Here is a 25,983-nt window from a genome sequence, read left to right on the forward strand (position 1 = left end):
TCTCTCTCTCTCTCTCTCTCTCTCTCTCTATGTATCCTATGTACTTATAAACTTCATTCCATAAATTTCTCAAAAATGTTATTTTTGAAAAGATTCACTTATGTAAATTTTGATCCATACTTGAAAAATATTTTTCATATTCAGTTAAATGTGCTATTTAAAAATCCCCTGAAAGGTGGCCCTTAAAGATCATTTATTATTCCCTCCATCATTTTATAACTGAGAAAAGTAAGAGGCAAAGAGGTTAAGTAACTTGCGAAGATGGCAGTCAGATTGTAACTGAGGTACTACTTTGATTGCAAATCTACTGTTTTTTTTTCAATTATTCACTTGAAAATACAGCAATAGAAAATTGACTTCAACAAAAAGGAAGAGAAGCTAAAATCTATTTTCTAAAGTTAAAAAAGCCTTTATATTAACTACATGTGTTTTATTTTTATACATATTTTTAAACTACATTGCAAATTAACATATACATCAGTGTCAAAGTGCAAATATAAACCTAAAATTTGTGCCTTTATAGTTATAGTTAATGATTTGAGCAAAATAAATCATAAAAAGGTGAAACGCCCTTGAAAATAAAAATATAACATTCAATTTATAGCATCTATGATTCATAGGAAAGTCTATTCTTATGGTAATTCTGACCTAGGTAGGATTAAAAAAATATAATAAATTGCACCCCCCCCAAAAAAAGATCTCCTGTTCTCATCAGGTTTTCATTGCAATTTCTCAACCAAGGAAGATCTGATAAATTTCTGAGTACTTCAGATGACCATCTGATGCAGGTTTCCATTCTAATGAAAATTATTAATTCTAATTCATTGAATAAAATATTGATTTCATCTAAGTAAATATCAAGGAAAATATTATCCTTTTTATAACATAACTATTAGTTCCTCAAGACCAAAAATCTACTGTATATCACATATGCATTAATTATAATATATAGATGAAATTAAGGAAACAATTCAGTAGATTAAGGGGATTAAGAAAGCAGTTATCAAGTTAATTGACTCATTCCAAACCTACTTCTTTCACTGATAGTTTGTGACTTAGAGCAAGAAAATAAGTATCTTCCTAGAGATCAGAATACTGATATGCATGAAGTTGTGTAAACATTAGTGATTAAGGTTTTTCATATTACTTGTCTAACCAATTAAGAATCATTTGATGAAGAAACACATCTTTATAGTTTGGAATAACACTAAAACCTAGGATTCATATAGGAATGTTTGTGTCCTATAGGCATTGTTTTACTGCTTAAATATAATGCAGTTTATGTTATTAAAGATTGAAGTTAATTCAAAACTCCATGGTTTCCAACCTGGTGAATGGTATGCAAGAGCCACAAGGTGACAACAAAGCTTTAGGGTCCACACAATTGGAATTGGTTCATCTCCATTCTCAAACACCACCTGATGGTAACCACTCCCAATTCTTTTAAATAATAATTAGCTAACACACACACAGATAGATAGATAGATAGATAGATAGATAGATAGATAGATAGATAGATAGATAGATAGATAGATAGATAGATAGGTGGAGACAGAGAAAGAGAGAGAGAGAGAAAGAGACAGAGAATACTTTCAGGTTTGCAAAACACTACATTATTATCTCATTTGAACCTCACAACAACCCTGTTAAGTAGGCAATACTATCATCTACATTTTATAGATGTCAGTCTGAAGCCAAGAGAATTTAAGTAACTTTTTCTAATGTCACACACAGCTAGCATCTAAAGCAGGATTTGAACTCAATTTCTAACTCAAGGCCCAACATTCTGACACTGTACTGCCTAGATGCCTTTTACTGTGTCTACTCCTTTAAATATTACCCTTTTTTGGCTAAAAGACTAATTCTAAATGTCCTTATGTGTAAAATGGGGATGATAAAACTTTCACTACCCACCTCACAGAGTATTAAAGATCAAATGAGATAATATGGAAGTAAATATTGTATAAATTGGAAACGTATTTAGTTTTAGCACACCCTTAAATATTCAACTTATTTATAATATGATTATTCAGGATTAGTAGTGTAGAATCATAGTGTCTCATATTTGAAGTGGACCTCAGAGGCTTTTAATAATAGAGGTACCTAATACACCACCTGTTGATCTCATGTGGTCCACAATGCGGGCATCCAAATGTAGCTCAAAACAGATGAAAATGTAATTGGGAAATATTTGACAAAATAAATAAAATATAATAAAACAGATAGTGTGAGTGGCTTTCTAAGTTGCTATGCTTCCATAAGGATCCTTATGTATAGTTTGGTGGCCGCATTTCTATTTGAGTTTGACACTGCTTCTCGAAAGTACTCCGTGGATGAACAAGAATCCCTTCTATACCATTTATAGCAAATAATATATTCTTCAAGTCATTGATTGAAGATCTCCTGTGAGGGGTATCCCAGAACTGTGCTAGATAACCTTTTGTTCCTAATTCTGTCCTCTGGGGTCAAGCAGGGCAATCTAATCTCTCTTCTTTTTGACAGCTGTTAAATTACTTACTCATAGCTATCATAAACCACATCTCTTTTGGAGGCCAGACATATGAAGTCACATTCAATAATCTTCATATTACAGTAATTTTAGGTACTTCCTCACTCTAGTTGCCTTCCTCCAGATTCTCACAAACATATAAGTTTATTTCTGAAAACATAGTGCTGGAGGGTGGGAATGGAGAGAAAATGGTGGATCAGAGGCAACAATTCAACTTAATACTTTCAATAGTCTCCTCCAAACAACTTTAAAATAATGCCTCAATTCAAATTTTGGTGTGTGGTAAAAGGTCAGTATGAGATGTGTTTCCTCACTAGAAAACTTAGGAGGTTGTTAGGAGAGGTCTATGACATTGGGATGGAGGACTGTCCTGAGCACATGCCTGTGGGCCAAAAGTGGTGTTAACAGTGACTTCAGGAGATCTCAGCCCAGAGACCATGAGGGGGTGGACAAATGGTCAGAAAGAGATTATAGGAAATCTGTTGTTGACACTGGATGCAGCTGGCACAATTGGCAACTCTATTGCCCAGATACGGTTCTGGATTTCAGTTCCAGTGTAGAGAGGTAGGCTTGTGATCTGTCACAAGGGAGCAAAGGTTCTGGTCACAGTTCCAGGGTGAAGAAGAGTACTTTTATTTGTGACTGAAGGGGATCAGGGTCCCTTTGTGAGTTAAGATAAAAGTACAGATAAAAAGAGCAATGATCACAGCTTTCCCCAGATTATACCTCTCCACAGATCACATCACCTTGGAAGCTCTGAAAACTTACAGATCTCCCAGAACTAGTTCTGAGAAAAGCAGCACAAAAAAGCCCTGAAGCTTGGGAGAGTGCCTCCCTAACCTATGGGTGAGCAGAGCCCAACTTTAACATAATGTTTAATGCCAAAGTATAGACTATAAAAATGAGCAAACAGCAACAACCAAAAAAAACCAAAAAACTTAGCCAACTAAAGCTACTATTGTGGCCAGAAATATCAAGACACAAACCAGAGGAAGACAATAATGTAGAAACAACTACAAGCAAAGCCTCAAAGAAAAAAAATAATTGGACAAAAGCCCAACAAGTTTTCTTAGAAGAGTTCAAGAAAGAGATGAGTGGTAGAGGAAAAATTGGGAAAAGAAATGAGAGTAATGCAAGGAAATTATGAAAATAGAATTAACAGTTTTCTAAAAGAGATATGAAAATACTGAAGAAAGTATAATCTTAAAAAAACCAGAACTGTTCTAATGTTTTTAAAAAGCACAAAAATCACTGAAGAAAATAATTCCTTAAAAATTAGAACTGGGCAAATGGAAGCTAATGATTCTGGGGGACATCAAGAAACAATAAAATGAAGTCCAAAGAATGAAAAAAAAGACAATGTGAAATATCTTATCAGAATAAAAACACATAACCTAGAAAATAGCTACAGGAGAGATAATTTAAGAATTATTAGACTACAGAAAGCCATGATAAAAAAAGAGTCTAGACATCATATTTCAAGAAATCATAAAGGAAGACTGCCCTGATATTTTAGATCCAGAGGATAAAATAAAAATTGAAATAATCCACCGATACCTCCTTAAAGAGATCCCAAAATACAAACTCCCAGGAATATTATAGCTAATTCCAAAGTTCTTAGGTCAAGGATAGAATATTGCAAGTAGCCAGAAAGAAACAATTCAGATATCATGAAAGCATAATCAGGATCTCAAAGGATTTACCAGTTTCCATGTCAAAGGAACAGAGGGATTAGAATATGATATTCCAGAAGGCAAAGGAGTTAGGATTACAAACAACAATAACCTACCCAGTAAAACTGAATAGAACCCTTCATGAGAAATCATGGAAATTTAATGAAATAGAGAACTTTCAAGTATTCCTAATGAAAAGATCAAAGATGAATAGAAAATTTGACATTCAATCATAGGACTTAAGCAAAGCATAAAAAACTAAACATGAAAGAGAAATCATAGAGGACACAAAAACTGTTTACTTTCCTATATAGGAAGATAAACATGGAACTTCTAAGAACTTTATCATTATTAGGGCAGTAAAAGTTTACATACAAAGAGAACATGAGTATGAGTCAATTATATTGGAATGATTTCTCCCCTCAAAAAAATTAAGGGATGAAAATAAAGTATGCACTGGGAAAAGGGGGAGGGGACAGGTAGAAGGGGAAAATTTTCCCATAGAAAAGAGGCATGCAAGAAAAATTTTTTATAGTGAAGGGTAAAACAGTGTGGTTGTGGTGGGCAATGCTTGAACCTCACTCTCATTGGAATTAATTCAGAGGGATGAATATATTTATACACACTCAGTTGTGTGTAGAAATTTATCTTACCCAATAGAGATATAGGAAAGGAAGGTGACAAGAGAAAGGAGTTGGGGTATGATAAAAGAGAAGACAAATTAGGGGAGGCAGTGATTATAAGCAAAATAGATGTTTGAGACAGTACAAGATGGAGAGATGAGAGAGAAGGTGGGGTGAAGGAAAATACACAATAATCATAACTGTGAATGTAAATGTGATGAGCTCACCCTCAAAACAGAAGCAGAATGGATTAGAATCCAGAATCCAACATTTTTAAAAGAGACATGCTTGAAACAAAAAGACACACAGAGAGTAAAATAAAGTGCTGGAGCAGAATCCGTTATGCTTCAGCCTAAGTTAAAAAAAAAGGCAGAGTTAGTAATCATGATCTCAGACAAAGTAAAAGCAAAAATAGCTCTAATTAAAAGAGATATTCAGGGAACTACTCTTTGCTAAAAGGTGACATGGACAATGAAATAATATTAAAAATTTTACATCAAATTTCTCTGATAAAGGCCTCATTTTTCAAATATATAAGGAACTGAGTCAAATTTATAAAAATGAGTCATTCACCAACTATTAAATGGTCAAAAGATATGAACAGCAGTTTTCAAAAGAAGAAACCCAAACTATCTATAGCCATATGAAAAAATGCTCTAAATCGCCAGAGAAATGCAAATCAAAACAACTCTGAGGTACCACTTCACAACTATTAGAATTGACAAATGGTGGCAGGGATGAGGGAAAATAGGAACATTAATGAACTCTATGTGGATTAGTGAACTATTCCAACCATTTTGGAGAACAATTTGGAACTATTTCCAAAGTGCTATTAAACAGTGCATACATGCCCTTTGATGCAGCAATACCACTACTAAGTCTGTATCCCACAGAAATTTTACAAAAAGGAAAAGGACTTCTTTGTTACAAAAATATTAATATCAGTTTTTTTTTTTGTAGTGGCAAAGAATTGGAAATCAAGAGGATGCTCATCAATTGAGGAATGGCTGAATGAGTTGTAGCACCTAATTGTTAAAGAGAACTACTGTGCTATAAGAAATAATGAAAGGGGTGATTTCAGGGAAGAAAATCATGGCAAGGATTATGTGATATAAAGTGAAATGAGAATTAGGAGAGCAGAGCAACAGCAATGGTGTTAACGATGATCAACTGTGAAAGAGTTGGCTACTCTGATTGATACAATGATTCAAGACAATTCCAAAGGTCTCATGATGCAAAAAAAGATAGTATCCACCTACAGAGAGAGAACTTGTGGACTGTGAGTGCAAACTGAAGTACAGCTTTCTCACTTTATTTATGCATTTATTTTTGCTTTTTTTAAATGGCTAACATGGAAATATTTTGCATGATTTCAAATGTACAACTGATTTGCTTGCCTTCTTAGTGGTTACAGAAGGGTACAGGAGGAAGAGAATCTGGAACTCAAAATTTGAAAAAAAGAAAATAATGTTAAAAATAAATGCTTATTTTTTTCAAAACATAGTGCCCAGAATTGACCCCCATAGTCCAGTCGGACCCATGCTATCAGGTCTTTATTGCTTGATGCCAATAAATCTCTGTCTATGGAATTGAATCAGACTCAAGCCTATAGCCCCATAAAAATGTTCCTCTAAACAACAGAGCTCCCCAGTCACAGATAACCTACTTTAAACCATAAAAGTCAATAACCATTTATTAAGTACCTATTATGTGCTGGGCACTATGATAAACATGAAAGGAATGACACAGAACAGATACAGTAATGATAGAGAATCTTTCTGTGAGCATAACTGATTCAAGAGTTATTTTCCAGTTTTTAGTTTTTCATAAAACATCAGGTTATACTGAATTGATTTTATTGGTCTTGGACTCAAGAAAATCTGGGTTCAAAATCCAATACTAACATCTAGTGGCAAGACATAACTCCAATTACTTAGGCAATTTTCTATAAGTATAAGCTACAGATGAGAATGTTACCTCATTGATATCAGGAAATTTTATTTTCTTTATGTCCCTAGTGCCTTGGAGATAAATGGTCAATAAATGCTTGTTAAATTGAATTGAAATGAACCAGATGTAAATCTGTCCTGGTGTACAATTTCTACACTGGGATTTCCCTATAGCAATGAAATTTGATCAAAAACAAAGACAAAAATCAACCAAAATTATCTTTTATACCTTTAGGGATCCCCTCCATTATTTCCTGAATGTAATTATTCCAAGAATGTGTTATTTATTCACTTGAAAAAATATATTTTATACATTCCAAGTTCTATTATACATATTTTAATAACCCAGGGCCATATGATAGTGAAAAATTATCCAGTTAAGAAGGACAAAGATTCTTTACAAACACACATGGGTGTGCGCACACACACACACACACACACACACACACACCTTAAGACTATGGCACCTAAAAATGTCTCCTCTATGTACTAGTGAACTAATCAACATAACTCAATTCTGTATTCAAGATACTGTTGGCATATTAATTGCAATTGTAGGTTACCCTTAATACAGACTATCTACGGATAGGAAATAGAATATTTCAGAAAAGAACACTTGCCTTTTGCCAACAATGAAGAGTATATTCCTATAGAGAAACATTACAAAACCAAATTTTGTTCTTCACTGTATTTCTAATAGCTCCAGCCCTCATTGGAATAGATAGTGATTTTCTCAGCAGAAAAAGAAGTGTTCCATTCTTAAATGACAAACAGAGCTATTTAAATTCTGATTTTTCAATTTTCTTTTACTTAGTGTAAAGCATTACTTTAGCTTTTATCATTCCTCCCCCATTGTGTTAGTTCTTTTTATTGCCTGATGCCCTGGGTTATTTTGACTTATGGGATTTATTTATTTTTTCCCTTTAGCTTTGAGATTAAAATATTCTAGACTTTGCTTCATTGTGGGCTTTGTTTCCTAACTTTACCCCTGTGGGTCTTCTTTCCCCATAGCTCAATAGGTACTCATTCTGTGTGACATGCTTGCCTAACAGTATAGATGATGCTGAGATTAAAAACAATAGATTTAAGACAAGGTATTTGCATCCTATTCTTGACTAGAGACAATCTTTCAAGCATTTTGGTGTCTGAGCTGTAGACCATGTTTAAAACATCCAGTGATCATATTCAGTTAATAATAAATAACATATAGAGCTTAATAAATAATAAATAATATGTAGTATTTACTATGTGTCAGACACTGCATACTTTATAAGTATTAAGTCATTTGATCCTCACAATAACCCTAATAGGTAGGTGTTACTATTATTCCAACTTTTCAGATGAGTAAATTGAGGCAAAGAAAGGTTAAATGACTTGCAAGGGGTTATATAACTATTAGCACATTACTACTATTCAGTAGTAGTCAAAAGCAATAAATGTATATATATGTATATATATATATATCTCACATATATATGTTTGTGTGTGAATAATTCTAAATTTTCATTGATAAATTAGTATACCTCACAAAGATTCATGAGTTTCTTTTTCATTAGCAGCTTCCACCATTTATTAATACCATGTTGATTTAATATAGCCACTGGCGCTTGCCCATAGTGCTCTGGATATACAACACCCTCACATTTTGCCAGTTTTTCTTCAGCAGAGCAATCGAGAAATTGATAGTCATCCTCTGTCATCTTCACATGGCCAACAGCCACCACCAGACACAGCACCTTCTTCATTTAGAACTTGATAGTAGATTTAACCTCATCAACCTCTGCCACCATATTCTCTTTGCAGGTAAGCAGAGATGTAAACATGCCAGCTTTGTTCAGACCAGGGCCCAGGATTTGAGAGATTTGCTTGATCAAGGACTCAGAGACCAAGAAGGTATTGTACTTTTTATCCAGATTCTTGACCAATTTCTTGTTCTTATTCACTTTCTTCAGGGCTTTGATATCCATGTGAAGGATTTCTATAGCCTTGGCCTCATCACAGTGCTGCTGGTCTTTCAAGACACACAGAGAAAATTTAGGTTGGGTGTGGATTTGAGCCTGAGGGTGCCAGAGAAATATTTGTCCTTTTGGAGATCATAGTTCTTCAGACTTATCTGCAGCTCCATAGTTTTCAAAAACTTTCTGCGTTTGTGCTGGGTTCTATGCAGAACCTCTTGCACAGCTTCATAGACTGTGTCACAACAGACTTTGCTGCTCATGGCTGCTTATTGGTCACAAGCTGGGAAAAAGAGTTCATGAGTTTTTGTGTACATTTCTTAATCAAATTTTTCCCCTGGTGAACATTGCCCAAGCACCTATAAAAGAATCATTGTCGTAAAGAGGAAAACTTGTGAATCCAAATGTATTGCTCTTTACACTACACTATGACTTTTATTAGTCCCATAAGACCCTATTGACATTCATTTGTTGTCTCCACAACAAGATAGGATTATTTAGTTTTTTTTTTCTTTTATACTAGGGAAGAGAAACTCTCATTATACCTCAAGAAGAAAACACAAACAGAGAAATGTTCCACTGGAGTCTTTAAATGACTGGAAGGTCCTGCTTTTACTTCCATGCAACCAATGTTTTGGACAGAAAAGGGGAGGTGAATAGAAGAGAAAGGGGGTAAAGGAGTAGAGAGAGGTGAAAAGCAAGAGAGAAGGGAGGACAAGACATTGGATATGAAATCAGAAAACTTGAATCAAAATCCTTGTTCCCATAGCTATTAGTTGTGTTGATGGGGTATATGGGATCTGAATCTCTAAGAAGAGTCCTTGAACTTTCCCACAAATTTCAGCAGCCCAGATTTTTGGTGTTCCCTGAAGCATCCCCCATCCCAATATAATTCTTTCAACTGACCTTTCATTGTGTCCCAACCCAGTTCAGTCCTTCATTCGCTGTTACCTCTGGACCAATTCAGGCTACTTGCCACTCCTTAATCCCATCAAGATCTTTCCACTGACCCATCTTTTGTTTCATTATATAAAAGTTTCATTCTCAACACCATTAAGCACAGACTCACTAGGAATCTCACCCATCCAACCAGTCTCTTAATAAACTCACTACTTGAACTGAAAGAAGGCTTGAGTGGTTGAATTCTTTTGAGGCAGACTCCCACCCTGCACTCTTGCATTTTGGGGTTCCCAACACCCCTAAATTGAAACAGTGTGACCCCAAGAATGCCACTTAACTTCTCTCAACCTCAGTTTCCTCATCTGTGAAATTAGATTAATAGTTTATAATATCTATTTCATAGCTTTCTTAGGAGAAAATAATTTTGTAAATCTTACAGCACTCCATAAATTTGAATCATTAATAGTGAAAATCATGATATCACCAAAGATGAGGTATAGAGGTATGTCCCATTATAGAGGGAAGACAACTTGGAGATTAGGGGTTTCTCTAGATCATTTCTGCTCTCCCAATCTTGGGGCCTGCTTCCAAGTCACAAAACCATTCTGATTTTATGAAGAGATGAGTAAAGAGAAAGAACAAATGTTGGAGGCAGATGCTAAAAGACAAGGGACATCCCTAATGTAAACCTTTTTCTAAATAAAAAAGCAGAGAGGTGACATCTCTTAGGTACAAGGATGGACAGTGTATGAAATGTAGGATTGAATTCTGATCATTAAAGTTATGTAGAGGAAGCCAAAGATTTGTTCCAATTTTCTAGTAGACTAGTTAGGTAGCCATCCAGGAGTTAACAACTGAATTCTTTTACCATGTCTTAGGTTCCTCTAATTATTCATAGATTATGTTTCATAAATCCATCCATCTCAAGTTCAGCTCATGCTTCACCTCTACCCTCCCATTGACTCTGGGAAAATCTTCAAATACAACTCATGATTCATTTGCAAGCAACATTCTTAACTCTGAACCACCTTCACATAAACTGAAAGATAATTCACTCACCTAACAATTTCATTACATTCACTGCATGAAATGGAAAAATAATCCATCCATCAATCAACAAACACCTATTAAGTATCTATTGTATGTCAGGCACTTTTCTAGGTACTGCAAATAAAAAGACAAAGGTGAAAATCCCTACCCTGAAGTAGCTTGCATTCCATGGAGGAAATAACAGATAGGTGTGTGTAAGATTTATACTTAATAGACAAAATGTTTTAGGTTGTGTGGTAGGGTGGGAGGGGGGTGGAATAGAAGCTGGAGGAATCAGGAAAGCTTGCAGCCAGAAGGAGCTTGAGCTGAGTCTTAGAGGACATTAAGACTTCCCACTTAGCTATTGATAAATATTTTCAGTTAGCTATTACTATGAGGAACCTTGTAAAAGGTTTGAGCTCATACATTTAATCTTCCCAAAGGTACTCAGCTGTGGAATACTCCCTCCATGTTCCTGAGCCTTCAGTGCCTGTAATCAGGTGAGCCCAAATGCTTTTATTAAGGAAAAGATATTGCATTCACTGTCAACAACTCAGAGAAACAGAGGAAAAATCATCTCCTCTTTCAGTTATCCTTGTACTATAGTTGAAGCACATGGATTTATGTGTTGTATTCTTCCTAGAAAGTCATAAACTCCTTAGGGTCAGAATCTATTTTTCTCTTTGATTTTCTATCTCTAGAAGGCTGTACACTTTAAGCCTTTAATAGATCTTTACTGTATTTAATTGAGTAGGGTTTAACATGCTAAGAAGTTACTTTCCTTCAAAGCACATATATAGACATAATCCTAGACAGGAATTTTTTCTGCTTATTCCTTGGAAGGTAAGCTATGGCAAATCTGGACAGCATAATAAAAAGTAGAGACATCACCTTGCCAAAGAAGGTCCATATAGTCAAAACTATGGTTTTTCCAATAGCAACATATGGCTGTGAGATTTGGACTATAATGAAAACAGAGCACAGTAGAATTGATGCTTTTGAATAGTGGTAGTGGAGAAGACTTTTGAGGATCCCTTAGACAAAAAGGAGATCGAATCAGTCAATACTTATTCACTGGAAGGTCAAATGCTGAAGTTGAAACTTAAATACTTTGGCCCAAGATGTCACTCATTGGAATAACACCCTGATATTGGGAAAAATGGAAGGCAAAAAGAAAAGGGGATGGCACAGGATGAGATGTATAGTTTCATGGAAACAATGAACATGAACTTGGACTATCCTCCAGTGGAGGATAGAAAAGACTGGCATGCTATGTTCCATGGGGTCATGAAGAGTCAGACATGACTGAATAACGACAACAACTGGACCACAATTTTCAAATTATTAATTTTCTGAAAGTAATTAGAATGTAAAACAATCATATGTTGTTGTCAGCATCAACCAAGTACCCAATTTAATTCATTTGGGGAGAACGTTTGAACTTGGAAATCTGTTTTACCCCATTTGAAAATTTTCATTATATCTTTCACATGAAGAGGAGCAACATATTCACTAATAGTGGGCCCAATTCCACAGGTTCTAGGGGATTTATATAGCCCAGATTTTCCAAAACTCTTTGTTCAGTTTTAAGCTAACAGCCTAATAACTCATGACTATTAGCATAAAAGTAATTTAAAATAACCATTTTTAAATTCAAATAAAATCAAATCATTTTTATTTTAAAATTACTTTTAAGCTAATAGCCATGAATTATTAAGCTATTAGCTTAAAATTGCACTGAGAATTCTGGTCTAACCTGTATATTGACTTTCAGAAACCTTTAATAATTCTCTAAAATGGATTCAGTAGGCCATCTTCACTAGGATTTCTTGCTGTAGAGATTTCACTGATGGCAAAACACCCATTTCTGTTTTCTTACTGTATCACCTCCATATGTTACACTGCATGTCAGTGATTCTATTGTAGATAAGTACATGCTGTTGACATTTCCCAGTCAGGTGTCCCATCTGATCTTCAAAAATCAAATTTAGAATTGTTTCCCTAGCTTAATTCATTCTAGGTATCACTTCTAATGATGAGGCCTCTTTTTGATTAGCTGTCTCCAAACATTTCTGGTTAGATAGGTTCTTTTTGCTTTAGCAAATTGGAGTGATTACAAATGGATTTTCTATCTTTCTGACAGATTGTTAAAGTCAGAGTGCATACAGTGCTGTAAACAAAACTCAAACTATGCCATCATTAAGACAGATCATTTACCTTAAGCACTTTCTTCAGCTCATCGTGGTATTTATCTCAAATCATCCTGGGTCTAGATATAACAAGTATGAGCTGCCTCTTTTCCATGGAGTTTACAATGTCCCCTTCTTAAAAATGTAGCCATAAAAATGTCTGGTGAATCAAGTATCTTATTCAAAATAATTAACAGTCTAAGTAACTATTGAAACATTCTCTATCAGATATAGGAAGAGATATTTCTGTAGATTTTCATGTTCACTTGTCCTTTATTCAACACCAAGCAACAGTAGACCATAACAGCTGACTGTACTTTATTCTATGAGGTGGAATCATAATTCACTTACCAAAGTCAGTTTTTACTAAGGAAATTTTTAGAAAAAGAGAACATTCTATGCTCCATCTTCATGGTACCAAAAGTAATAACAGGTTTCTCTAATGACATGTCCCATCATGTTCTTTCTTACCACATATTGACATCCATGGAAGGGGGGAGAAGAGGGAAGCAACAAATTTACATTTTATATATAGAAGAAAAATGAGTAAATAAATGAAAAAAAAAACTTAGTAAGCATTTACTATATGCCAAGCATTGTAATTTCATTAGAGATTATTGTTGTTGTTCAGTCACCTCCAGTCATGTCCAACTCTTTGTAACCCCGTTCGAATTTTCTTGGCAAAGACATTGGAGTAGTTCATATTTCCTTCTTTAGCTCATTTTATAAATGAGGAAACTGAGGAAAACAGAATCAAGTGACTTGTCCAGCATCACACAGCTAGTATTTGAGGACAGATTTCAAATTACAAAGCTGAGTCTCCTTAACTCCAGGCCCAACACTCTAGCCACTGCACCACCTAGCTGCTTCACAAGCATTAATGATACATCAAAAAAAAAAAAAGACAATCCCCACTTTCAAGGAGTTTATATTTTATAGAGGAAAATAACAAATAGCATACTGCCTGGGTCAAGAATGTCTGAGAAATCAAAGAGATAGTGAGTAGGTTGATAAGACAATTGATTTGTCCCCACATTCTTTTCAGGAATGAAAGCATGGATTAAATAATATTCCTAGAAATACAAGTGGCAAAGGGGAGAGGAATATGTAACAGTGTGGCAGGAAGGTGAATAGAGCATTACTGGATCTGGATAAAAATGTTTCTCATTATTATCATCTAATATTTATTGAGCCCTTTAAATTATTTATCATACATTATCTCATTTTATGCTTACAAATATTCTTTATAATAGATATGTACAGTTTTATTATCCAATTAATTAGGGCTAAAGATAATTCTATTTAGGTTCTATTTAACTCATATCAAAGCAGCTTTTCATTCTACCTTGTAGCCGATGTGAGAGCTATTCCACTTAGTGTCATTTTCAAAGATACTTAGCAATGGATTTAGTAAATGGATCAAACAAATTCCAACAACATTATAGAATTGAGTTGTTCTGTCCCTTTCTCTGCATTATTACTCTGTAATTGATTATATGATGTCTGTGGGAACCACATTATCCAGAAGTCTGTGCACTTTAACAAGCTTTAAAGAAAGTCTTGTGAAGGATGATGCATGGAGTTGGTGAAGACAGAATTTAGCTTTGAAGAAATGAAAAAAAGTGACATCTATGTTCTAAGCTCTGGTCATCAGTTGATTCCCATGCCAAGCCACCACATTGGCACTCTCTACAATGATCCCAAATCTCTTTTTTCAAAAGTGGTCAATAATAACCTCTATAATCCAATGGTTCCCTGCCAAAGGAAAGCCAGATGGCTTTCTATACTGTTCCTGGATCCCAAGATAAACCTCTATTGTGAATGACTTTATATATGCTATTCCTGAGGTGGCATGGAGAAGGAATGATTAATAAAGACCTGCGACTAGCACACTCTGCAAGAAATATGGGCAAGGGATGGCTATTAAATTCAGTGTATTTAATTTACTTTGGTTAATTGTTTTCATTAAATTATTTTCACTAGGGGGCAGATAGGTGGCACAGTGGATGGAGCACTGGCCCTGAAGTCAGGAGGACCTGAGTTCAAATCTGGCCTCAGACCAAACACTTGACATGTACTAACTGTGTGACCCTGGACAAGTCACTTAACCCCAATTGCCTAAATTTAAAAAAAAAAACATTTTCACTAATGATATCACATGTAAAATTATTTTTGTTTAGAGAAAAGATACAATAAATGGAGCTTGAGCTAAAGGTTTGAATATTTGCTGACCTAAACAGAACCTCAAATCCAGGGAAGTAAGGGATCCCAGAGTCATGTGGTGCCATGAAAGAAGACATGTCATAACTAAAATCTTCAATGTAATTAATTTCTAATGATAGCTAGTTCTTTGCCAAGTTCAACATGTTCTACTTTAAGGTAAAAATCTCTAATAAAATATCACTTATTGATTCTTTTCAATTTTATCTTACTGGTCTTTTAGCAGAATGATGCACAAGTATGACCTACTAAATTTCTGAAAATGTATTTGGACACTAAATGGTAACTTGACATCTACATTTTTCAGGGTACATTAGGACAAGCTTCCCTTACCAAACCAGATCTAGATCATTGAATCATAGTCTTAGAGCTGAAAGAGTACCTTAGAGGTCAAGTTATGTTCTTTAAATTTATGTCCTCCCATCTCCTCTTACCTGCAAACTATAACTGAGAGGTTATGTGCCATAATGAATAGATTACTGAATTTAGAGTCAAAAGGAACTGGCTTCAAATCCCATCTATGATTCTTACAGACTTTGTGACCATAGGCAAGACATTTAGCTTCCTTGGGCTTCAGTTTTTGCATCCATAAAATTAGATGTTGGAGTAGATGACTGCAAGATCCATTCCAATTCTAGATTTATGAGATTTTTCAGATATTACAGGTGAAAGATTTATAGAAAAAAGGTTAATAAGTTTTAATGGTGAAAAAAATTACACTCAACATATTAATTACTTGCTTTGTATGTAAAGTCAGAAGTTCTAAAGTTATTTGTGACTGACTGTAAACCTAGAAAATTATTAAAAGTCTAAGTTATACTTCTAGAGTGGAAAAATATTTCAAACTGATTATGATATACAATATTACCAAGATTTCCTGATAACTGAATTTTATTTTATCAGAGGCAGGTTTATAAATTCTCTTACTTTAAAAACAAGAATCATTTAATAAAAGTTTTTTTTTTAAACCACCAACTTTGGTAGGAAGAAAATCTGTTCATTCAAATTAAAATTAAAATCTATCATTAAATTTATTCATCTATTCATAAATATCAAAGTATCAAAGTAACTCTGTAAGTATACAAAGTAGAATGTGTATTATATATATATTTGTGTGTATGTATATGTAAATGTATACCTATATTTGTGTGTGTATATATGTGTGTGTATGAAATGAGAACTGATTTATGATCAACCTAATATATGGTAATGCTATTGTCACTTAGAGAGGATTATACAGGACATAAATAATAAAAGTAATTTTAATTTTAATTTGTACAGTGTTTTTAGGTATGGAAAGCATTTTACATGTATTATCTCCTTTGACCATCATAACATGTGATATAGCTATTACCATTACTATTTTACAGATAATAAAACTGAGGCTGACACAGGTCAAGTCACTTGCCCAGGGTCACACAGCTAGTAACTGAGAAAGATCTGAACTCCACTCTTCCTGAATACAAATCCAGTGGTCTATCCATTATAGTATATGATACTTACAGAAAGAAAAAAAACAAAGAAAATATACTAATAAGTAGATTAACTTAATTATGCCTATTTTGCCATTTGGCTAAATACTGTTCTATTTACAAAATTGAGATTATGTGCAATTGTGTATTTAATGATTGAAAAAAGCTTTAAGAATCTATCAATTTGTTGGTGCTAGTTAAGGAAACGATTAAACTTTCTTAGTAGGCAATTTAGTGAGTTTCACACTTTAAATATCAAGCTGAATATTGTGTGTTTTCACTGTTCTATTACTATGTTAATTGTAGGTAAATAAAAGGGAATGCTCCTTTGGGAACTACTCGAAAAATATATTTGCAAATTAGATAAGTGGACAAATAGATTGGGAAATAGTTGATGGGATACCTCATTAAATCACCATTCTGAATTTAACCTCATTAACCTCATTCTTACAGACTGGAAAACAGAAGCACAAAGAGCTTAATTTGTCTGAATCAAATAGTGAATTATTAGTGAGAATAAGACTATAATCAAGCTTTGTAAATATTCTGCTTATCCATAAACCAATCAAAAGACACTCATACACAAAGGTAAACCTTGGAAATAACCCAATTAAATGCCCTTTTAAATTATAATGTTGTACTTGAATGCTTTTCTACTTTAAGAATCATTGATTTCATTGGTACAGATCATCATGGTGCCAAGCCTGTGGAGAGAGTTACTGTGGATGAAAAAATTTATCATCTAGTTATCAGTTTTTGGGGAGAACTTAGATATACTGCGACTTGGATGACAGACATTCAGGAAGTTGCCAGGCTCATTCTCTAAACCTTCCCCTTCCATTTCCTTTTTGGGATAGTTTTTCCCCATACTTAGAATGTGCTCCCTCCTCTCCTTTCACTGTTAGACTCTTTTTTCCTTTCAAATCTGTGCTCAAAAATCACGTTCTACACAACACTTTACTTAATGCCACCCCTACAACATGTTAGTGCCCTCTTGTATGGAGATATATATATATATATATATATATATGTATGTATGTATGTATGTATGTATGTATGTATGTATGTATTCATATATATATTCATATTCAGGTAACTGAATAGTTAAGGAAAAACTTATGAATAATTATTTCAGCAAGGATAAGCCCTTTTTTACATTTTTTCACAAGTATTCAAAGAAAAAACCTTTAAAAATTGACATTTATATTTATATGTATAATTATATGTGATTATCATATTGTCATATATGTATACATACACATATTCCTCTGATTGAATGCAAGTTTCTTGAATGAGCAAGGCTGCTCACCTATTTTTCATGTCTGCCTGTCACCCAGATATTTCCTGTGCTTCCAAGAAGCTGTAGCATGCATAGCAGTTGTACCCCAGTAAAACCTTCTCATCAGACAGGCTAAATCAGGTTGAGGGTAATCAACATGCCTCAGACTGGTAGGTGAATTACTGGTGTATCTGCCCCAAATATTTTCCCTGCAGAATGGGTGGATGAGAATAATTTGTTCCAATTGCTGTGAAGTCAGCTGAAGCATGCACTGTGGAACACTTAGAACTTTGTCAGACATTGAAGACATCAAGGTTATCCACTCATTCCAGGCCATCATCAGTAGTTCTGACTTTCTTCTTGCCAGATGACTCTGGAAAAGAAAGTGAGGCTGGTAATGTTGTGTTACTTTGCCTCACTTAAAACCAATTCATGCAAAAGTCAAGATATCACCATGTGATGGCACTGGTCCTCTTCAGAAATCAAGTATAAACAACAACAAATTTCTTAAAGGTAGAGACTATTTCATTTCTGTTTTCATATTGACAGTACTTAGCCCAGTGCTTGGCACATAGTAAGTACTTAACAAACACTTTTTGATTGACTATTAATTGCCAGGGTATAGCAAATAAAAACATAGGGTCACTTCTAAGTTATGATGAAACATTTAAGGAGTGCTTCAGTAAGAGAACAGGTGACAACAGTAATTTCTCATTGTCAAAAATGCAGAGTACTGTAACCTATTCTCTTATCAGTACAACAATATTTTTAAGAGTAAAACTTGAAGGAGGGGCCAAGATGGCAGAGTAAGAGAAGTGACTTGCTTGAGCTCTTCCCCAAACCCTTCTAAATACCTGTAAAAAATGGCTGTAAACAAATTCTAAAGCAGCAGAACCCACAAAAAGACAGAGTGAAACAAATTTCCAGCCCAGGACAACCTAGATGGATGATTAGAAGAGTCTATCACACGTGGCTGGGAGAGGAACACAGTTCGGCATGGGCACATAGGCAAAATAGTCCTCAGTGAACCTGGAACAGGCCTAAGAGGACTGAATCATGGACAAGTGTGATGGTTTCCAGACTTCTCAACCCAGGAACACCAAAGACATCAAAGACAAAGAAGGTCAGTAGGAAAAGTCTGTGACTGAGGTGAGAGAGAAGCACTGTGCCAGCCCCAGCTCCAGCTGCAGCTCCGAGTGGCAGCTGCATCTGGAGCTTCCTGCCCACAGACTGAAGGGGCATCGAGTGGCTGATCGGTGGGGGATTGCAGGAATCTCTGCTGGTGCAGGATTCTCTTGCTTTGAGTGTGCTTGGATCTGGGTCACAGCTCTGGGTGGTGATCCTGGGGCAAGGAGGAGCACTGGCATGGTGGAGCTTGTAGTGGTGGTAGAGAGGGAATCCTCCTTGCAGTTCTAAGGCAGAAAAGAGTGCTTATGGTCACTCACAGACCAGAGCAAACCAGGAAAAGACTAACCACCTCACCCTTTATCATACCACCTTGGAAAAACTGAAAACTTACAGGTCCCTAGAAGTATCTCTGAAAACAGCTGCACAAACCCCCAAATCTTGGGACAGTACATTCTCCACATTGGAAGCAGACCCCTACCTTAACAAATAGTTTACAACTCAAGTAATTGTCTGGAATCATGAGCAAACAAAGATGCAAAAAAGTCAGACCATAGAGTCTTTCTTTGGTAACAGAGAAGATCAAAACATACAACCAGAAGAAGACAATCACAAAGTCAAAGATCCTACATCCAAAGCCTCCAAGAAAAATATGAATCAGTCCCAGATCAAGGAAGAGCTCAAAATCAATTTTGAGAAGCAACTAAGAGAAGTAGAGGAAAAATTGAGAGTGATGCAAGAAAATCATGAAAAACTTGTAAACAGCTTGCTAAAGGAGAACCCCCCCAAAAAAAACACTGAAGAAAATAACACCTTAAAAATTGGCCTAGCCCAAATGACAAAAGAGGTCCAAAAAGTCAATGAGGAGAAGAATGCCTTAAAAAGCAAATTTGGCCAAATGCAAAAGGAAGTTCAAAAGGATACTGAAGAAAATGCTTCCTTGTAGAAAATTAAGAAACAATTTTTACGACCAGTCTCTCTGATAAGGGCCTCATTTCTAAAATATGTAGAGAATTAAGTCAAATTTATAAGAATACACGTTATTCCCCAATTGACAAATGGTCAAAGGATATGAACAGGCAGTTCTCAGATGAAGAAATTAAAGCCATCTGTAGTCATATGAAAAAATGCTCTAAATCACTATTGATTAGAGAAATGCAAATCAAAACAAATCTGAGGTACCACATCACACCTATCACATTGGCCAACATGACTAAAAAAGAAAATGATAAATGGTGGAGAAGATGTGGGAAAATATGGATCACTAATGCATTGTTGGTGGAGTTGTGAAATGATCCAACCATTTTGGATAGCAATTTGGAGCTAAACCCAAAGGGTTATAAAAATGTGCATACCCTTTGACCCAGCAATAGCACTTCAAGGGTATATCCCAAAGAGATCATACAAATGGGAAAAGGACCCACATGTACAAAAATATTCATAGCAGCTCTTTTTGTGGTGGCAAAGTATTAGAAATTGAGAGGATGCCCATCAACTGGGGAATGGCTGAGCAAGTTGTGGTATATGAATGTAATGGAATACTATTGTACTATAAGAAATGATGAACAGGCTGACTTCAGAAAAACCTGGAAAGACTTGTATGGTCTGATGCTGAGTGAAGTAAGTAGAACCAAAAGAACGTTGTACACAATAACAGCCACATTGTGTGATGTCTAATATTGATAAACTGAACCCTTCCCAGCAATACAAGGATCTAAGACATCTCCAAAGGCCTCATGATGGAAAATGCTATCCACATCCAAAGAAAGAACTATGGAGTTTGAATGTAGATTGAAGCATACTATTTGCTATTTTTTTCTCTTCTGTTGAGTTTTGTTTCCTCTTTCTGGTGGTTCCTCCTATTGGTTCTAATTCTTACTTACAACATCACTAATGTGAAAATGTGTTTAATAGGAATGTATATGTATAGCCTATATCAGATTGTGTGCCATCTTGGGGAGGGTGGTAGGGAGGAAGGGGAAGAAAAAACTTTTAAACTCAGTAGCATATGGAAGTGATTATTGATAAATCAAAATAAATTAATAATAAAAAAGAAAATACTTCCTTAAAAATTAGAGTGGATCAATTGGAAGCTAGTGACAATTTGAGAAATCAAGGCACTGTAACACTAATCCAAAGGAATGAAAAAATAGAAGAGAATGTGAAATATCTCATTGGAAAAACAACTGACCTGGAAAATACATCCAGGAGAGAGAACTTAAAAATTGTTGGACTATCTGATAGCCATGATTAAAAAAAAAGAGCCTACACACTATCTTTCAAGAAATTATCAAGGAAAACTGCCCTGATAATCTAGAACCAGATGGCAAAATAGAAATTGAAAGAATCCACCAATCTCCTCCTGAAAGAGAGCCCCAAAAGAAAACTCCTAGGAATATTGTAACCAAATTCCAGAGTTCCCAGGTCAAGGAGAAAATATTGCAAGCTGTCAGGAAGAAACAATTCAAGTCTTGTGGAAACACAATCAAGATAACACAAGATTCAGCAGCTTTTATATTAAGGGACCACAGAGCATGGAATATAATATACTATAGGGCAAAGGAGATAGGATTACAACCAAAAATCACCTACCCAGCAAAACTGAGTATAATCCTTCAGGGGAAAAGATGGACATTCAATGAAATAGAGGATTTTCAATCATTCTTAATGAAAAGATCAGAGCTGAATAGAAAATATGACTTTCAAATCCAATACTCAAGTGAAATATGAAGAGGTAAACAGGAAAGAGAAATCATAAGAGACTTATTAAGGTTGAACTGTTTACATTCCTGCATGGAAAGATGAAATTTGTAACTCATGAGACCTTTATCAGTATTAGGGAAGTTGGAGGGAAAAATTATTTGTATGTATATAGATAGATAGATAGATAGATAGATAGATAGATAGATAGATAGATAGATAGATAGATGGCACAGGGTGATTTGAAGATGAAGGGATGGTATCTGGAGAATAAAATTAAGGAGTGAGAGAGGATTATATTGGGAGAAGGAGAAAGGGAGAGGTAGAATGGGATAAATTATCTCACATAAAACAGACAAGAAAAGGCTTTCACAGTGGCAGGGAAATGGGGGAAGGTGACAGGCAATGAGTGAATCTTATTCTCATTGAATTTGGCTTAAGGAGGGAATAACACATACAGTCAGTTGGGTATGGAAATCTATCTTACCCTACAAGAAAATAAGGGGGAGAAGGGGACAAGAGAGCAGGGGATTGATAGAGGGGAAGGCAGATTAGGGGAGGGGATAATCTGAAGCAAACAGTCATAAGGAGGTACAGGGTCAAAAGAGAATAGAATAAATGGGGGGGTGATAGGATTAAAGGAAATATACTTAGTTTTTCACAACATGACTACTATGGAAGTGTTTTGCATAACTACACATATATAACCTGTATCAAATTGTTTGTCTTCTCAAAGAGGGTGGATGTGGAGAGAGGAAGGGAGAAAATTTGGAACCCAAAGTTTTAAAAAGAAATGTTAAAAAATTGTTTTTACATGCAACTAGGAAATAAGATATACAGGAAATGGGATATAGAAATCTATCCTGCCCTATAGAATAATTGAAGGAGAAGGGAATAAAAGAAAGGGTGTGGGGGATAGAAGGGAGGACAGATTAGGGGAAAGATTATTCAGAATGCATGTGATCTTGTGGTGGGGGGAGGGACAAGATGAGAAAATTTAGAACTCAGAATCTTGTGGAAGTGAATGTTGAAAACTAAAAATAAATTAATTATTTTTTTTAAAAAAGAGTAAAACAATTCTATAGGTGACTGGATGTTTTTAATAAGTCTTTTTTAAAATGATTCTGATTTTCCTCCCCCTCTGAAGAAAATGATTCTCTCAATTAGGTACTTATATTTCATATACAAATATATGTGTGTGTGTGTGTGTGTAACCACAAAAAAGATATGTTAATACCACCCCTTCCAATAAAATAGTAACAGATTAATTTATCCTTTCTAAAGTTTCATTTATAAGCAATGTTTACTCCAATTTGGACTGTCAGTTTCCAAACATAAAATTATATCACTGTTGTGCTAAGCCCAATCAAGAAAATTTTCATTCTTTGAATATTACTCCAAAATACTTTAAAAGAATTAGAGAAGAAAAATTACAACCCAAATGATTTGCTGGCCTTACTTATTGTAGCCAAAAGCCAAACACGGATTACTTTAAAAACAAAAACAGAGACTACTTTCATTCACTTTCTAATTTCATACAATTATGTTTAAAGGTATGTAGCCAATTGTCATTTCCCAATTATGAATTAAATATTAAGTATATATTTATATAAATCCCCTTCTTTAAACCCCTTTATAACCAGCACTTTCCTACCTTTCCAATTTTCTTATACCTTACTCCCCTATGTGTACTCTACAATCCAGTGATATTGAGCTCAGTGTTATTCTTTGAACAAGACATTCCATATCCAGAACCCAGCAATTTTCACTGAATGTCTCCCATGCCTGGAATTCTGTCCTTTTTTTCTCTGCCTCCTTGCTTCACTGTTTTTTTTTTTCAAGTCCCAAATAAAATCAGATCTCCTACAAGAAGGCTTTTTTGATCCCTCTTGATGTTAGTGCCTTATGTCCATGATTATCTCCAATTACTATAGCTGTTGACATAATCTCTATTAGACTATGATCTCCTTGAAAACAGGGTTTTTTTTTCTGTTCTTTGTGTCCCTAGAGTTTAACACAGTGTCTAGGATTCATTAGATACTTAACGAATGTTTGTTGGCTTAAGCTGAATAGATTGAACCTTCTCTTTTCCCTCAACTTCTGACTGGTCCATGGACATAAAATCTAATAACATTTAAGCATGGTAATTTTTCAGTCAATCAATAATATGATTTCAGCTCCTACTCTATGTAGAATACTGTCGTGATCTATGGAGATGTGCATAATGGAAGCCAATGCTCTTTTGGGATGAAAACATATTTTGATACAAAATACTTTACCATAGGATAGGGGTTAGACCTATGATATCATACAAGGAACTTTCAGATCAGGAAACTCCCTCTATCAAGGCAATTGAAAGTGTTCTATTAAACTTATAGTCTTAGAAAACTACCTAGAGCTCTGAGAAGTTCAATGACTAGTCCCAAGTGACACAGCCAACATGTCCCCAAAGGGGCCCAAAGCCTCTATCTCTACAGCTATTTCTGTTTCCATTTTGCAATACCACCTCAACCAAGAGAAAACTACATAAAAAATGCTATTCCAATAAAAGCACCAACAAGAGCAGAACTCACATTCAATGACAATAGAAAAGTTTAGTTTAGGGGTTCTCGAACTTGAAAAAAAATTGATAATTATTTTCAACATAATTGATTTTCTTTGTAATAAAATCTACAATCCTACATATTTTAGTTTATACATCTAAAATTGCCCAAAAGTTATTCTGAGAAATAATTCAACAAATTGCCAAAAAGATCCACTGCAGACACACACGCAAATACGCACACAGACAGAGCCAGACAGAAAGACAGAGACAGAGACAGATAGAGACAGAGAGAAACAGATGCTAACTCCTGGCTTAAAATATGCCCATAATGAGAACTGTACCAGTTGGCTGAGATTATCTTAATGAAATTGAGTAGCTAATTAGCTACAAAATAGTGAATATTTTGATCATGATAACCCATCAAACAAATATAATATATCTTTCAATCCATTATGACCCCTATTTCCTTTTTTTAATTAATGATGGTGAATTCAATGAAAAGGGGAAAAGAGGTCCAAAGAGATACACAGGATCTAGATAACCTACAAACATTAATTTACCTGCGTATTTCTATCTAAAAGATTACTATCTAATTACTAGTTGATTAATATACTACTGAATGAACCGATTCACATTCCAACTTTCAGTTCTTGCAATAAAGAAGACCAAAAAACATAGAGAAGTTAAAGCTTAACTGGTAAGTGGCTTATAATTTCTCTTTGGAAGAGAGGCAAAGGAGTTGTCAATGGCAAAAAAAAGCAGCATTGCATAAGAAAAGTGGTTGTCTTACACTGTCATGTTAACAAGAGGTCAAATATTGTGCACTGAAAAGTGCCTTGAACTTTAATTGCAGTTGTGTTCATAGTGGTTTTTATTATTTGAAGTTTGTAGAACCACAGATATAGAGCTACTAGGGGCTTTAAAGGTTATTTAATACTCACATTACAGATGAAGTAGATGAGGTCCAGAGAGATTACCTGACTTTCTCAGCCAGACAAAGTGGCAGAGCTAGAATTTAAATACAGGTTTTGAGAATTCATGTCCCCAAATCTGCTGCAGAGCTTAAATAGAGGAAAATCTGTGAAGAATCTAATGAGATCATTAAAATTAAGTTGAGACTATAGCTTTATGTTTGGTGACTTTAAAGAGAAAACAGACAACAAAAATTTCTTGGAAAATGTGGTTTGTCATTAAGAAACGCATGAGGTCAAGGTTATATGTCTGCTTGCACTTGGATAACAAAGATTTTCTTCAAGAAGATAATTTGAAGGTGGATAGTGACAAGCAAAAACCAACATCACTAAGAAATTGATCACATTTTAACAGATAGGGAAGAAAGCAGTAAAGCAAAATGAGAAAATGCATAAGGTCATTGGATTAAGTAATAAAGAAATCATTGGTAAACTTTAAGAAAGCAGTTTTGGTTAAGTGAAGGGGTTAAAAACCAGATTTCAAGCCCAAGAAAAAAGTGTTTTTAGTTGTTTCTAAAATTTGGAATCCTTGGACAAATTTATATGCAGCAGGGAAGAATTTCATTCTATTCAATTCAATGGACATTTATTAAGTACTTAGTATTTGTAAAGAATTATGTTAGGTGCTAAGGATACAAAAATTAAAATTAAACATCCTCTACCTTCATAAAGCCATTGAAGATTTTTGAGAAGGAAAATGGTACGGTAATATCTTCATTTTAGAATTATTAGTCAAACATTAATTAATGAAGTGTTGCGTATAGGACAGAGTTAAAGAGACACTGGAAGCAAGGAGACCAATTAGGAAAGTATTTCAATAGTTCAGTGGGAGCTGAAAGGTTGT

At 34.8% G+C, this 25,983-nt stretch overlaps 1 pseudogene; it reads right to left on the reverse strand.

Moving 5' to 3' along the window:
• Nucleotides 1–8,342: 8,342 nt before the first annotated feature.
• On the reverse strand, nt 8,343–8,972 carry LOC114048185 (annotated as a pseudogene).
• Nucleotides 8,973–25,983: the final 17,011 nt, after the last annotated feature.

Source organism: Vombatus ursinus, unplaced genomic scaffold (assembly GCF_900497805.2).
Source record: "Vombatus ursinus unplaced genomic scaffold, bare-nosed wombat genome assembly UNPS02014791.1, whole genome shotgun sequence".
Classification (NCBI taxonomy): Eukaryota; Metazoa; Chordata; class Mammalia; order Diprotodontia; family Vombatidae; genus Vombatus; species Vombatus ursinus.